Below are 14,275 nucleotides of genomic sequence, written 5' to 3'. Positions count from 1 at the left end.
ACTTACGGGGTTGGACTCCGCCGCCGCGCGCGCGTTTCCCGGGGGGTCCATGGCGCTTCCGGACCCGCCAGGCCGCCGCGCCGCGCAGCACCGCCCAGAAAATGGACGCCGGCTGGGCTCTGCCAGCCCGGCCCGCCCCCGGCGCTGGGCACTGGCCGCGGCCCGTCCGGGAGAAGGTCGGTCCGACCCTCTGCACCGCGGGCCGGTGCTGCAGGGGGCCCGCTGCGCCCTGACCGGGGCCCCGGGAGGGCAGCAGCGGGACCCGGGGGCACCGACGGAGGCCCCAGACCTACCCAGCGGACAGCGGCCTCCGCCTCCACAAGCCAGAACCCGCGGAAGGACAACCCGCTTGGGGGGTCTGCCGCCGAGGAGCACAGTCGCCATCAGAAGAAGGCCTGGGCCCGCAGAAGGGTCCCCGGGTCCCTGACCCAGATCCCAGACAGCAGCCAAATCCTGCGCATTGGAGAAAGTCAAGTGCAGTTGCAATTTAGTTAAATTCTCAGGACGAGGGGTATCACCTGCGCTTTCCCATGGCTGTCAGGGCCTAGATTGATTTTCCGCACGTGGTATAAAAGTTATTTCACGCAAAAGATCCAGCTCTCTTCCTTATATAAAGGCTACTGACTGCTAGGCTCTTTCTTCTGAGATCCAGGGACTGCTCTTGGAGAAAGTTATTTACTGAGGGAGGCCTTACACACTCGTCATGTAGCTAACAGCCTAGTGCACTAACGTACAGGCTTTGTTTGCTTGTTTTTAAAAACCCATCCGTGTGTCCTGTGTCTTGGTAGTATGAGTCTTATTTTAAATTTTTCTTTTAGAAAAGATTCACTCCCAGGTGACAATTTAGGATGGAAAGTCTGTTCTTTGCTTCGCTTATATCCTGTTTTTAGCTTGGAGTGCCGTGTTCGCAATTCTGCATCCCAGGTCCTGACCATGTTTTCAGTACGTGATCATTTTGATGAATAAAGTAGATTCCAACATTAAATACAAAACCAATAAAACTTTTTTGATTTTAAATAATCAGGGAAAATATATTGCCTTAAAATCAAATTAAAGGGTCATGAAATTAAAAAAAAAATAAAGGCAGGATTTGGTGCCACAAATAAATCTTATCACCAGACCTCATAACTAAATAAATAAGTAGGCAGGGTTTTGAACACTGGCAGGTTGGACAACATGCATACACATGTACACTAGCAGCTCCCAACCCCCTCAAAGCCAAGCACCCTTTATTCTCTCTCCCTAGGCCACATGTCTAGAAAGATCTATTCCACCAAGTTGCATGTATTAACTAATGATTCATCTTCCCACTTAGAAAAATGATCCTGCAGTGTTTTTGGTAATGTAATAGTAACTGCCAATCAGAGCTTCTACAAAACTTGAGCTAACCTGTTGTTAATTGTGGATTCCAACCTAATGAAACCTGTGGTTTGATTGCAAGTTTATGTGTTTTCTATTGAGGCTTTTGGAAAATCATACGGACCTCCAACAAAATGGAGGCACCTGAATTAGGAGCCACGGGCATTGCTCTCTGGGCTTCTCTGAGATTGGAAGGTGGGAGGTGGTAGAGCAAAGTAATTTGGCCCTTGGATTCTGTCTGCCTGGGTTTAAAGCCCAGCTTTGTCACTTACGAGGTCACTCACTATGTAACTTTAGGCAAATTACTCACTTTCCCTGAGCTTGGCTTCCTCGTCTGTAAAATGAGGCTGTTTTTAATATTACACTTACCTCGTAGGGCTTTTTGATGATTAAATGGGGTAGCACACAAGAAGCATCTACAGTAGTGCCTGGCATACATAGTAAGTGCTCTGTAAGTGTAAACAGTTGTGGCTCTTAGTGCTGCAAGTCAAGTATTCAGAGCTCTAAGTCCAAGCGGTCAGAGCCATAGCTTCAGTGTGTAAAGCAACCTTTATACCCTAGAAATTTTCCACGGGTAAGCTGCCAGGGTCACGTGGTGACTGACATAAAGGGATTTAAACGCAGGTCTGACTCCACAGTCCACTTTCTGTGCTGCTAACATGTTCCAAGGTGGTACCTTGATCAGAAGCTGTCAACAGCTTGTCAAGGGTGAAATCGGCTCTGGCTTTCCTAAGAGGCTTAGCCAATGAATGGCTCCTAACATCCACCTGGGAATTCACAAACAGTGGCATTTCTTTCTCGTTAGAGCTAAATGTTTCTCCAGAAGTGAGCAGATTTCCCCAAATTGTTATTAATAACTAAAATATCATGGCAACAGTTTTAAACACCACAACCTAAACCTTACATAATCAGCCTGTCCTTCAAAAATTTCCAACCTTCCTCATAACCAGTCGCAAATTCTCTCTCTTAATCATTCTTCTGACTATGGGGAACTAGCTGGAAATTTCCCGGAACTTCCTAACTTGTCATGATTTTATTCTTTTCTGGAAAGGTTTATTCTTTTCAAAACAACTCAATGCGGTTTCTTTTTCTATAGCTGTGGAATACTTTTCATTGTAATACATTTGCTAATCACCAAAAAATACCTAAGACTTTAAGATTTTCTCCTCTCTCCTTAAATTTCTATCCATTCTTCAACATCTCCACAGCATGGCTCCTGATCCTTTTCCAGTGGCCTTTTTAGGCGTTCCTTGTTTTCTACCTCATTTCTTTTAATTCCCACTATTTCCGTTATGTTACAACTGTCTGCTCGCACTTTTTGATTTAGGAGTATTGGCCAATTTAACATTTATTGCCCTTCTCTTTATTTTTTAAGGTTTCAATATTATCATAATATATAAATAGATGTAAGCAGTGTCTCTATTAAATCCACTTCCTTCCTTTGACTCATTCTGCCTCCCATATTTGCAGCACTCTGTGAACTCAATTTATTGTTTTACTTTTCCTCTCTTTCCCTCATCCTGGGTACAGATTCTATCACTTGGCCTCCCTTGATGTGGCTGCTTATCTCTTTTCTTCAAGCATTTTAAGAAAGTGCCTGTCTAAACCATTTTCTCTAATCTCCACCACGTTCCTGAAAGGCCTCTTGTGATACTGTGTTGAGAAGTCTACCAAAGCCCAGGAAGAGACAGTGTTTAGAAAAGGGGTGTCAACTTCCAATGCCCACAGGAGCCAGCAGGAAGTAATGTGAACCGAGGCCAACAGGATAACCGGTGTCCCACCTAAATGGGGAGTGCGGGTGGTCACCACCCAGCCCCAGAGCAACTGTTGCCAGGTGGGAATCCCAGGTCCTCATAATTTTCCAATGAAGCCCAAACGAGGGATTTTATATAAAATATATGAAATGTTGAATACTTAAAAAACAAAAGGAATCTGAATCTGATCAAGTCTCTACTTGTAACTAGCCACTTACAAGAAATTTCTGAGACAGAGGAACATGTAAAACAGCACCAAGAAACGCAATCTATGGGTCAAATGTTTTTTCAACAAATTTTTTTATAGCAATAGCAAGAATAAAAGAAAGAGAGGTAGGAAAATCTATAGATTAAATGAAATTTGAGGAAATATTAATTTCACTGTTTGAACCTTATTTAGAATTGTATTTTGAACACATTTTTTTTTTTAAAAAAATGACCAAACTGGACAAATATGAATGCTGACTATGATATCTGATGTTATTTTTTTAAATATATATTTTATTGATTTTTTTATAGAGAGGAAGGGAGAAGGATAGAGAGTTAGAAACATCTGTGAGAGAGAAACATCGATCAGCTGCCTCCTGCACACCTCCTACGGGGGATGTGCCCACAACCAAGGTACATGCCCTTGACCAGAATCGAACCTGGGACCTTTCAGTCCGAAGGCCGACGCTCTATCCACTGAGCCAAACCAGTTAGGGCGATATCTGATGTTATTAAAGAATTATTGTTTTTGTTGGTGTGGTAATGACACTGTGGTTATTTTTGTTTCTTAGTAACCCACATTTTAAAATGTATTTTTTAGTAATCTACATTTTAAAAACTATTTTAGAAATATTTCAGTTATAGTAAAGTTGCAAAAATAGTACCAAAAATACTTAATAGTACCAAAAATACTCTACCCATATCTATTTATCTACTAGAAGCCCGATGCATGAAGATTCATGCCAGAATGGGCCTTCCTTTCCCTGGCTGCGGGCACTGCCTCTGCTCTAGCCCGAGCTGCCTTTCCTCCTTCCCACACTGCTTAGAGGCCCTGAGCGGCCCGGGGTGGTTCGGGACGCCTGCATCATCGCCATGGCAACGACGCAAGAGTCCCATCCTGCCCCCGGCCGCTTGGTGCCCGCATATGCAAATTAACCCACCATATTTGTTGAGTTGATTTGCATACTCAGTTCTGATTGGCTGGTGAGCGTCGCGAAGGTATGGTCAATTAGCATGTTACTCTTTTATTAGGTAGATTATTTTTTTCCTGTCATTTGTAAGTTGCAGACATCATTCTCTTTTACACCTAAATACATCAACATTTATTCTCTCTCCCCACCCCCAAAGAAGGGCTTTCTCTTAGTATCTTTATCTTTTAGAGAATGATACAAAAATATTTTGAGAAAAACTTATATGATCTGGGATTTGCTTTAAAATACTACAAGAGAGGATTTACATGAAACAAGATTGGCCAGCAGTTGAGAATTGTTGAAGCTGTGTGATGGCTACACAAGGGTTCATTTAACTGGTGCTTCCATCTGTTTAAAATGTTCATAATAAAGTTTTGAAAGATTATGTTAATGAAAGACTTTAAAATGACATAAAATGCTTATTATATAAATAAATAAAAAGATACAAAATTGTCCACAAAATATTATCTCAACTATTAAAAAAAAAATCACAAGGCATAGACAAAAGACTCAAAGAATACATGCCAAAATGTTAATATTCCATATTATTGCATTAGTAGTAAAATTTAATTTTATAATTAGGAGAGAAAAGTTAATACAATTAAAATATTAGAGCCCTAGCCTGTTTGGCTCAGTGGATAAAGCGGCAGCTTGCAGATTGAAGGGTCCCGCGTTCGATTCTGGTCAAGGGCACATACCTGGGTTGCAAGCTCAATCCCTGGCGCCGGGTGTAGGAGGCAAACAATCCATGTGCCTCTGTCACATTGAAGTCTCTCTCTCTTGTCTCTCCCTCTCCCTCCCACTCTCTCTAAAAATCAATGGAAAAATATCCTCTGTTGAGGATATTTAAATTAGAAAACAAAAACAATGGTAACTGATTCAATTAAAACTATTGTTAAAAGTCAAACAAAATACATATGTGGACTAGAATTGCCAATGAGCCACCAGTTTACAGGTTTTGACTTAGAAAATAGGTACACAAACTATGGTCTCTGTACCAAATTTGCCTGCCACCTGTTTTTGTATAACCTACAAGCTGAGGATGTTCTTAACATTTTTAAATGCTTGGGGAAAAAACCAAAAGGAGAATAATATTTCATGACATGAAAATTACATGAAACTCAAATTTCAGTGTCCATAGATAAAGTTTTATTGGGACCCAGCCACAGTCCTTTCTGTACCTATGCCAGTGCATAGATTATTATTGTTATACTTAATATTATATACTAGTGGCTCGGTGCATGAAATTCGTGCATGGAGGAGGAAGTTCCCTCAGCCCAGCCTGCACCCTCTCCAATCAGGGACCCCTTGGGGGATCGGGCCTAAACTGGCAGTCGGACATCCCTCTCGCAATCTTGGACCGCTGGCTCCTAACCGCTCACCTGCCTGCCTGCCTGCCTGCCTGGTTGCCCCTAACTGCTTCTGCCTGACTGATTGCCCCTAACTGCCCTCTCCTGCTGGCCTGATCTCACTGCCAACTGCCCTCCCCTACCGGCCTGGTTGCCCCCAACAGCCCTCCCCTGCAAGCCTGGTTGCTCCTAACTCCCTGACAACCTGATCTTGCCCCTAACTGCTCTCCCCTGCCAGCCTGATCTTGCCCCTAACTGCCTCTGCCTTGGCCCCCACCACCATGGCTTTGTCCGGAAAGAAGTCGGATGTCTGAAGATGGCCAGTTGACTTGGTCTAATTAGCATATTACCCTTTTATTAGTATAGATTATATTTTTAATTTCACCATTAAAAAGTTTTTGGAAATTTTTCTCTGTTGTTATATAAATACATAATATCTTCAATTTTGCTTTAACCCACAAAGCCTAAAATATTTACCCTTGCCCAGCTGACATGGCTCAATGGTTGAGCATCGACCTATGAACCAGGAGGTCATGATTTGAGTCCGGGTTAGGGCACATGCTTGGGTTGCGGGCTCCATCTCCAGCGTGGGACTTGCAGGAAGCAGCCAACTGATGATTCTATCTCATTACTGATGTTTCTATCTCTCTCTCCCTCTCTCTTCCTCACTGAAATCAATAAAAATAATTTAAAAAATACCCTTTATAGAAAAAGCTTCCAAACCCCTAGCTTAGAACTGGACTTCCTCTGTGACCTAAAAGCATTAGTGCAAAGAGCACTGGACTAAGAGTCAAGCATGGCTCCTTAACTATCCGAGTGACCTAGAGTGACAACTTCCCTGGGTCACAGTTCTCTCAACGATAGAACAAGTGGGCCTGAGGTCCACAATTCAACTGAAGTTTGTGGTTCACATTCCTGCAAGAGCTAAGCAAGAAGTACAGGGATGATGACAGCATTCAGTGCTAGTGTGCCAGCCAGGTATGGGTCTCCGGGAGACCAAAAAAGACATACGAAATATCCCCTGCAGATGGTTTGCTAGGCACTCAGACCGGGGACTGGGAAAGGCTGGTGAAGAGCAAGGAAGGACCAGCTTTGGGCGCTGCAAAAGCAGAGCAGCATGCCTGCTGTGGGCAACATGACTTTGGGGAAAAGAGCTTCTAAACTCTGCACCTTAACGCAGGTATTTTCGGGTCTGTCTCCAGCCTGAGCTTCGTAGAAGACCAAAAGCACTAGGTCACAGCCCATGTGAAAACTCGGCTCATTTAATTTAAAGGTTAAACCAGATTTAGTCAAGCGATATGGGGTGGGGCTCTCTGGCATCCTCAGCATGTGGAATGCAGGCCTTGGGATGGAGACTTCTTAAGACTCAGATAAATCACCTCCAAGACTGCAGGGTCTTCATAATAGCCCACGTGGGACAATTAAGCACCAAGGCCAATATTACGACCAAAGCCAGAGAGAACAACAGAACACCCAGTGCCTGTGCAGCAGGCCGGCAGCCTGCCTTTCAGGGGCTCTCCCAAGCCTTCGTTTTCTAGTTGAAACTCCTCCCCATTCTTTCTCCCTGGGACCCGGCGGGGAGCGGGGGGGTGGATTACACCCCCCAGCTTCTGGTGCAGCACAGCAGCATCTGCTTTTGTTCGCCCACTGCCTGCCTGCCTCCTGACCGCTCCCTTTGTTCCCTCTTTCTCAGTTTCTGCACCCCCTTGCTGTCCTCTCAGTCTGCGGTCATCTCCATCTCCCCACTTTGCCTCTCAGATGACCACCCTGTTCTGTTCTACATTGTTTCCTGATATCCTGCAATTTCTAGAGACTCTTTCAATGGTGTGACCCTTTCCTTTCCCTACTAAAGGTTCCCCTCTTCTCTTCCACAGCTCAAGAAACATGAGGAAGGGGGGGAAATTACAAGGGCACTGCCCTTCTGGGATTTAACCACATTCTCAGCTGGTGGCTTTTGTTTTCTCATCTCACTGGCTTGTAAGGCCCTGGGGCAGGGACTCCACGTGGTGCTCAGCGCTGGGGAAGAGGGGCAGGGCTGTTAGGCCTTAATTAGAGCAAGGCCTCAGCCAGGGTAGAAGATTTTAGCAGGCAAAAGGAAAATAAATTTCAAAATATCCACTTGGCAGCAATGACCACGGGGCAAGGAAGAGAGAAGTTTATTTCATGATGTAAAGAAAATCATGAAAGGTCTCACTCTTTTCATGAACACAGAAAGAATATTTACACTTCACATTTTTAAAGCAAAACAGAACCAGGAAACAAACCCCCTCCGCAGGCCAAAGACAGTGAGGGTAGACGCAAGTGCTCGTCTTGAACCCTGAGCAGGAATAGCTGCAGGGGCAAGGAAGCCATTAAGGGAAAAGATGTAGAATGAGTTATAAGATCAAAAGAGCAATTTTCTGGTCATTGAGACATTTAAGGCCACGGAGAGCCATGCTGGGATCACCTCACAAAGACAAGTGCTTTGGTGACTGGTCTTTGATTTACCTGCTGCCCACAAAGCCAGCAGGGAGACCCCTCACTGTCAGCCAGGGAAGGTGAAAAAAACAGAAGCATCTTGCCTGCATCACAAATTCAAATTTTTGCATTCAAGGGCTTCTCAACTTAACATCTGCTCATGAATGCGGAAGAGTGGCAGCCGTTATCCAGGTCACCTGGCAGTACAGGCAGACCAGCCTGCAGCAGGGCAGCCAGGCATACGGTGGCTTATTAGGAGCCAAGACATCTTGGGGAGGTAATGAGGACGAGACACTGTGTCCCAGGGAAGAACCATCGTTGCTATTAGCTGAGATGCCCCAAACGGAAGGCTGGCTTTCAGGGGACAGTATAAAAGGCCACTAAGAGAACAGCACACTTCATTCTTTCTGGAACAGAGAGGACACACAATTGTGCCTGTCCGTACAATGTTCTGTCCTTGTGTAGGGACCTAGACTAGAGCTCCATAGGGAGTTTCATGTCAGATTCCACTCTGCCTTATAGCAGTGTCCGCCACACAGCAGAAGCTCAACAAATGCTTGAAGAACTAAATTGAATTGTTGGCGCTCCCTCTCCCACTAATGGGTGATACTCTACCATGAAGGACTAGAACAATGGTCGGCAAACTCATTAGTCAACAGAGCCAGATATCAACAGTACAACGATTGAAATTTCTTTTGAGAGCCAAATTTTTTAAACTTAAACTTCTTCTAACGCCACTTCTTCAAAATAGACTCGCCCAGGCGGTGGTATTTTGTGGAAGAGCCACACTCAAGGGGCCAAAGAGCCGCATGTGGCTTGCAAGCCGCGGTTTGCAGACCACTGGACTAGAACAATCTTCATGCAGTGGAACGTTTCATGGCTAGTCAAAACCAAAGTATAAAGAGTCAGCCAGGCCACTTCTAACGTGTGATAAGCAAAGTCCACTAAATTATGAATCCATTTTAGAAGACACTTCTGAAACATATATATAGCAAACCTATCCCTTAGTTCTTGGGCCTTCATCAAGCAATAGACTAACCTATCAGGCATGAAAGAGTTTTGGTTCTTAGGAAGAATTTTCTTAGTGTTATTTGCTGAAGTAAAGAAATATCACTCCAAGTAGTAAGGTCTTTAGAAAGCCACCAGCTGTCAAAGAGGTCTGCAGAACTGAAGAGTTTTAGGCAATGGGAGACAATGACAATTTTTTGGCAAGATGGGATAGACCAGTGGTCGGCAAACTCATTAGTCAACAGAGCCAAATATCAACAGTACAACGATTGACATTTCTTTTGAGAGCCAAATTTTTAAAACTTAAACTTCTTCTAACGCCACTTCTTCAAAACAGACTCGCCCAGGCCGTGGTATTTTGTGGAAGAGCCACACTCAAGGGGCCAAAGAGCCGCCTGTGGCTCGCGAGCCGCGGTTGGCCAACCACTGGGATAGACGTTTCTGCCTTTGAAAAAAATTAAAAGTAATGACTAGCTCAACATTTGGCCCTAACGGCTGGGATTCGTATGAAAAATAAAACAAAAGGCTTCCCAGATAGTTATTTTGCTCTGAGAAGCCTTTCTTTGGTGGATTTCCTGAGTTAGCACTGAGCCTGCACCAAACTTGCATCGCCACCTGGGACTGCAATGTGCAGAATCTCAGTGCACCTTCTTAGGTGTTTCCAGATGGGACTGGGGCGCAGGCAATGACCCCACAGGCACCATGTCCTGGGAATTTGACTAAAACCAGCTAGGAGGGCCTGACCCACGTTCTCACTGCAGGGGAAGCTTACCTGAATAAGGCTCAATCCACGAAGTCATCAAACCTGGCTCTGATAGCGTGGTAATTACACCAGGAAAGGAAAGTTTGCAGTTTGAGCATGAGCACCCCTCTGGCTGCTAATGCTCTCTCCTGGCTGGATCTATCTTACCATGTAGGTCTCCACTGAAATGCCTTCTCTTTAAGAAGGCTTTCCCTCGCTCATCATTCTACAGTGTCTCTCTTCCTCCCAACATGTCACATTGCTTTTTATTTCTTAAATGTTTCTTATTTATTTTTTCAGAAAGAGGAAGGGAGAGGAATAGAGAGATCAAAACATCGATGAGAGAGAAACCTCAATCAGCTGCCTCTAGCATGCCGCCTACTTGGGGATTGAGCCCAAAACCCGGGCAAGTGCCCTGACCGGGAATCGAACCAGTGACATCTTGGTGCATGGGTTGACACTCAACCACTGAGTCATATCTGCTGGGGATCACATTGCTTTTTTAAATTTAATTTAATTTTTTTGTCTTTGCACTTGTCTTCTTTAATTAATTGTTTACATATTTATTTTCCTCTATCACACTAGAGGCAGGTCATTGAGAACAGGCCCTGGTATCTCTTCTTCATTACTGTATTCCCAGCCTCTAAAATATGCCTGGCATATATAGCAGGTGCTCAATAAGTGTGTCAACCAGGAACTCAAAGGCTTAGCATGATTTAGTACTAAAGAGAAAAATGCTAGATCTTTGTCCAGATTCTTTTCCCTATATCAACCAGCTCTAAAACATGGCCTGGCTACCATCTGTCTACGAGGAAGCCATAGTAATGGTTGAGGTAGATCAACATCATTCTAGTAGGAAGAGGTGAAATCTCTTTTTTTGAAAAATATATTTTTATTGATTTCAGAGAGGAAGGGAGAGGGAGAGAGAGATAGAAACATCAATGATGAGAGGGAATCATTGATTGGCTGCTTCCTGCACGCCCCACACTGGAGATTGAGCCCACAACCCGGGCATATGCCCTGACCAGGAATTGAACTGTGACCTCCTGGTTCATAGGATGACGCTCAACCACTGAGCCATGCTGGCTGGGTGAGTTGAAATCTTTTAATTAGAAGATATAACACAATAAATATCAACCTGGATGAATATATTTTGGATGACTAAATGTAATATTTCCCATTTACATGACTAAACAGATCATTACTAGAGACAGGTTAAAAAAAAAAAAAGCCCAAGTTAAGGTTTGGGAAAACATTTCCTATTTTCCAAAGAAAAAAAGAGTTGAGAATTTTATACCATAAATCATTCAGGCAGAAAACCACAGATTTTCCCGTTTCATTTTGGTGAGAACAAAGCAGTTGTTTGCACATTCTTCATGTCGCACCTGCTCTGGCCTGCCCGGTATAAACACCTTAGCCAAAAAGGGTAAATTAGTTAAGCATAGCCTTCTGAACAATGAGAACGACTAAGTGCCACCCTTAATAATTGACAGGCAGTGTTTTTTTTATTAATCTAGCAAATTCAATAATAATTGTAAATGGGTAAGTTTAGAAAAGTATTGTGCCTTGTAAAGATTTCTGTGAAATATGGAGGCAAGACATTAAGGCAAAACACACAATGTAATAAATAATAATTAGTCTTCCATTCACTGCTCTATTTATTAGAATGACAATAGTACAATATACTTCAAGCTCCTTGAATTGTGTTTAAAATTCTTCTAGGCAAGACCAAGAGCAACATAAATGAGTAATGCCTCAAAAAAATTATTAGGGATGAAAGTCTCCAAGAAGATGCAATCATGCTGGAGTTATAAACAAAACGATTGACATTTTATAAAGAAGAGATACACTGTTGAATCTATCAGGCATTCATTTTTATGGTAAAACAATTCCATGGCATCCATCTAATCTTGTGATTAAGATTGAAAATTATTAATCTGTACCAGCCTATCAAAACAGAAGGCATTGTAGTTGTATCTTTCTGAGTAGCAATAGTATATTAATTACAAATGCCTGGCTCATTATTTGCTCAAGAGCAAATGACAATTAGCTTGCTCCTATTGCAACTGTTAATGCTACTGGTATTAAAATAAGTAGGAAATACTGAATCAGGTTTCTGACAGTTCCCTTCAGTTTATGATCTTCTGATTGATGCTATATTAAAAATGTACTTAGTCATTTAAGTCACAGGCAAGAAGGAAAATGGCTCCCGAACAACCAAAAAAAAAAAAAAAAAAAGGCGGGGGGGGGGGGGGGGGGGAAGGGTGTTGAGGTGTTGCAGGAAGGATATTTTCATGGCAGCCCAAAGAACGAAATCACTGGGAGATGAATCATGATCTCATATAACTGAGCCAAACAAAGACTCTAAGCAAAATATTTAAGTTGGCCTCTAAACAGCAGCAACAACAAACCTTTAGCCCGTAAGAGGTTAGATTTTACAGACAGTGCTTTCGAATATGACAAGCTGCTGGAATACAGCAACTATTTGCACAAATGGTTCTGAATCTCAAGGTTCTTCACATCGGAGCAAACCTCAGGGAGGTTTGGGGTTTACAGCATCTTTCTCCGAACACATCTACAAGGACGTTTCCACAAAGGCTCAATGTGCACTTATCACTGGGGTGGGCTTGGCTTTGGGTCTTTATCGAGAGCTCCGACGTTACCCATGGAGGGATCAAGGAAAACAAGAGCATAAGCATTTTCTGATTCTCAGAATTTCTGAGATGCCTTTTGTTTCGGTGGCGCTGGTAAACTCGTGATAATGAAACTACACCTTTGTACACAAACCTTGACCAGCATTCTAGAGCACATTTCAAAGAAAACCTTAATTTTGAAAGGACTGAGCACAAAGGAGGGAAGAAAAAAGCTCTCACTGTGCAAGCTTTCTCTATATGTGCAGAAATATGTCTTGTTTTTAAGGCTTGAAGACCGCATTTTAAAAATGTCTAAAACCAGTTCAGACTCTATATCAGAGGAAAAAGAACTATAAATTTTTCATTAAACATTTGTTTCTTTTTTTAAGACAATCTTTTGCATATCTGTTATTGCATTTAAAAATAAGATTTGGTTACCAAGGAAACAGGTTCTGGCACAGTGTTAATTTAAAAAACTAAAATATATTTGAGAAGTTAACCTCAAAGGAAAGAGCCCATGAAATTATTTTGAATAGTGCCAGAATTTGGTACTTGCAGAACCATAACTGTATGGTCTGCAATGAACCATCCTAGACGCTGTTTCATTCAATGAAGCTCTTTTTCTTCTAACAGGACCCTCTACATTTAATATTTCCCCCTTTAAAAATTATAACTCTTCCTCTCCCTGGTAATAGGTATATAAAAGTGTATTTATTTTTGCATATTATCTAAAATTAATTTTTAAGTATATGTTATTTTCATCTTTCATATAACACGTTTAAAGACCGCTTCTTAAAATTTAAATATTTTAAATGTTTCATATTAAGCTTGTTTGCGCTCTTCGAAATTACCTCCAGAAACCCATTTATTTTTAGTTTCAAGCTAAAATGGAACTGAATCAACAGACTTTTCCAAAAAATTCTTTTGTTGTCTAACGGCGCCACACCTACTATACATATGGTTTTTAAAAAAGAAACCATCTTATTGCAGAATCATTTTATAAGTTTATAAAAGCTACATATTTCTTTACTATCTGAATAGAAAAGGCTATCCAATTTAATACCCCCCCAAAAAAAATTACAACTGTCTTATTTAATTTTTGTTTTAAAAGTCATATTTTAATCCATAATATTCTTGCTGCATGGCTCAAATTCTATAAAACATGCAAATTTCAACCTACCTGTATGTATCACTTAGTGCAATGCTAGCATGACAAGACACTCAGCCATTTTTATGTGAAGCGATGGAGACCGATTTCTCCGTCTTCTTGCTCACAAGTTTTAGATGCAATTGTCACACACAAAAAAATCATACGCAGAACAGCTTGGATGCACTGTGATCACGAGAACTGAATTTATCAACAGGAAAACAGGATTGAAAAAAGGAAGTTTCTCATCCAAGGTTTCTCTGAGGCTGCAACCAAGAAGGTGGTGTGTTGAATTTTTCCCCCTTCCTCCTCTGAGAGTTCAAAGCCCGAAGCTGACCACTGCAAAGGCCACTGTCACATTTGCTGAAAATCAAACCACTGATACCAGCACTGAAAATACAAATTTGAGAACCAAGTTGTTTGCACACCATGGCGTGCATAAGAGTTAAAAATAGGTCCCACCTTACCTCCTACCTGCATAATAAACACGGAAGTTTCAAGTGTTTAATTTGATATTCACATTAATTAACAATACAACATACATTATTTAAAAGACAGCAAATGCAAGAAGAAAGGGGAGACACCATCTGGTAGCAGAGTTTTGTTGTTGTTTCTGTTTTTAGGGCTTTTTTTTTTTGGCTTTGTTTA

The 14,275-nt window shown here is 42.2% G+C and overlaps 1 protein-coding gene across 8 annotated transcripts in view; it reads right to left on the bottom strand.

The window, feature by feature from the left end:
• ZBTB38 (zinc finger and BTB domain containing 38) overlaps positions 1-14,275 on the bottom strand; it is a 127,661-nt gene that overhangs the window by 42,984 nt on the left and 70,402 nt on the right. For 2 of the 8 annotated variants that reach the window (XM_079794664.1, XM_079794665.1), the window contains exon 7: positions 7-453. The exons of the other annotated variants lie outside the window; for them this stretch is intronic. The gene's annotated coding sequence lies outside the window, so the exon portion shown is untranslated. The remainder of the gene's footprint in view (positions 1-6; positions 454-14,275) is intronic. 8 annotated transcript variants of the gene reach the window in all.

This window comes from Cnephaeus nilssonii (assembly GCF_951640355.1).
Source record: "Cnephaeus nilssonii genome assembly, chromosome: 17".
NCBI classification, from domain to species: domain Eukaryota; kingdom Metazoa; phylum Chordata; class Mammalia; order Chiroptera; family Vespertilionidae; genus Cnephaeus; species Cnephaeus nilssonii.
Note: the sequence above shows the minus strand (reverse complement) of the source record. Positions and strands in the feature narration are given on the sequence as shown.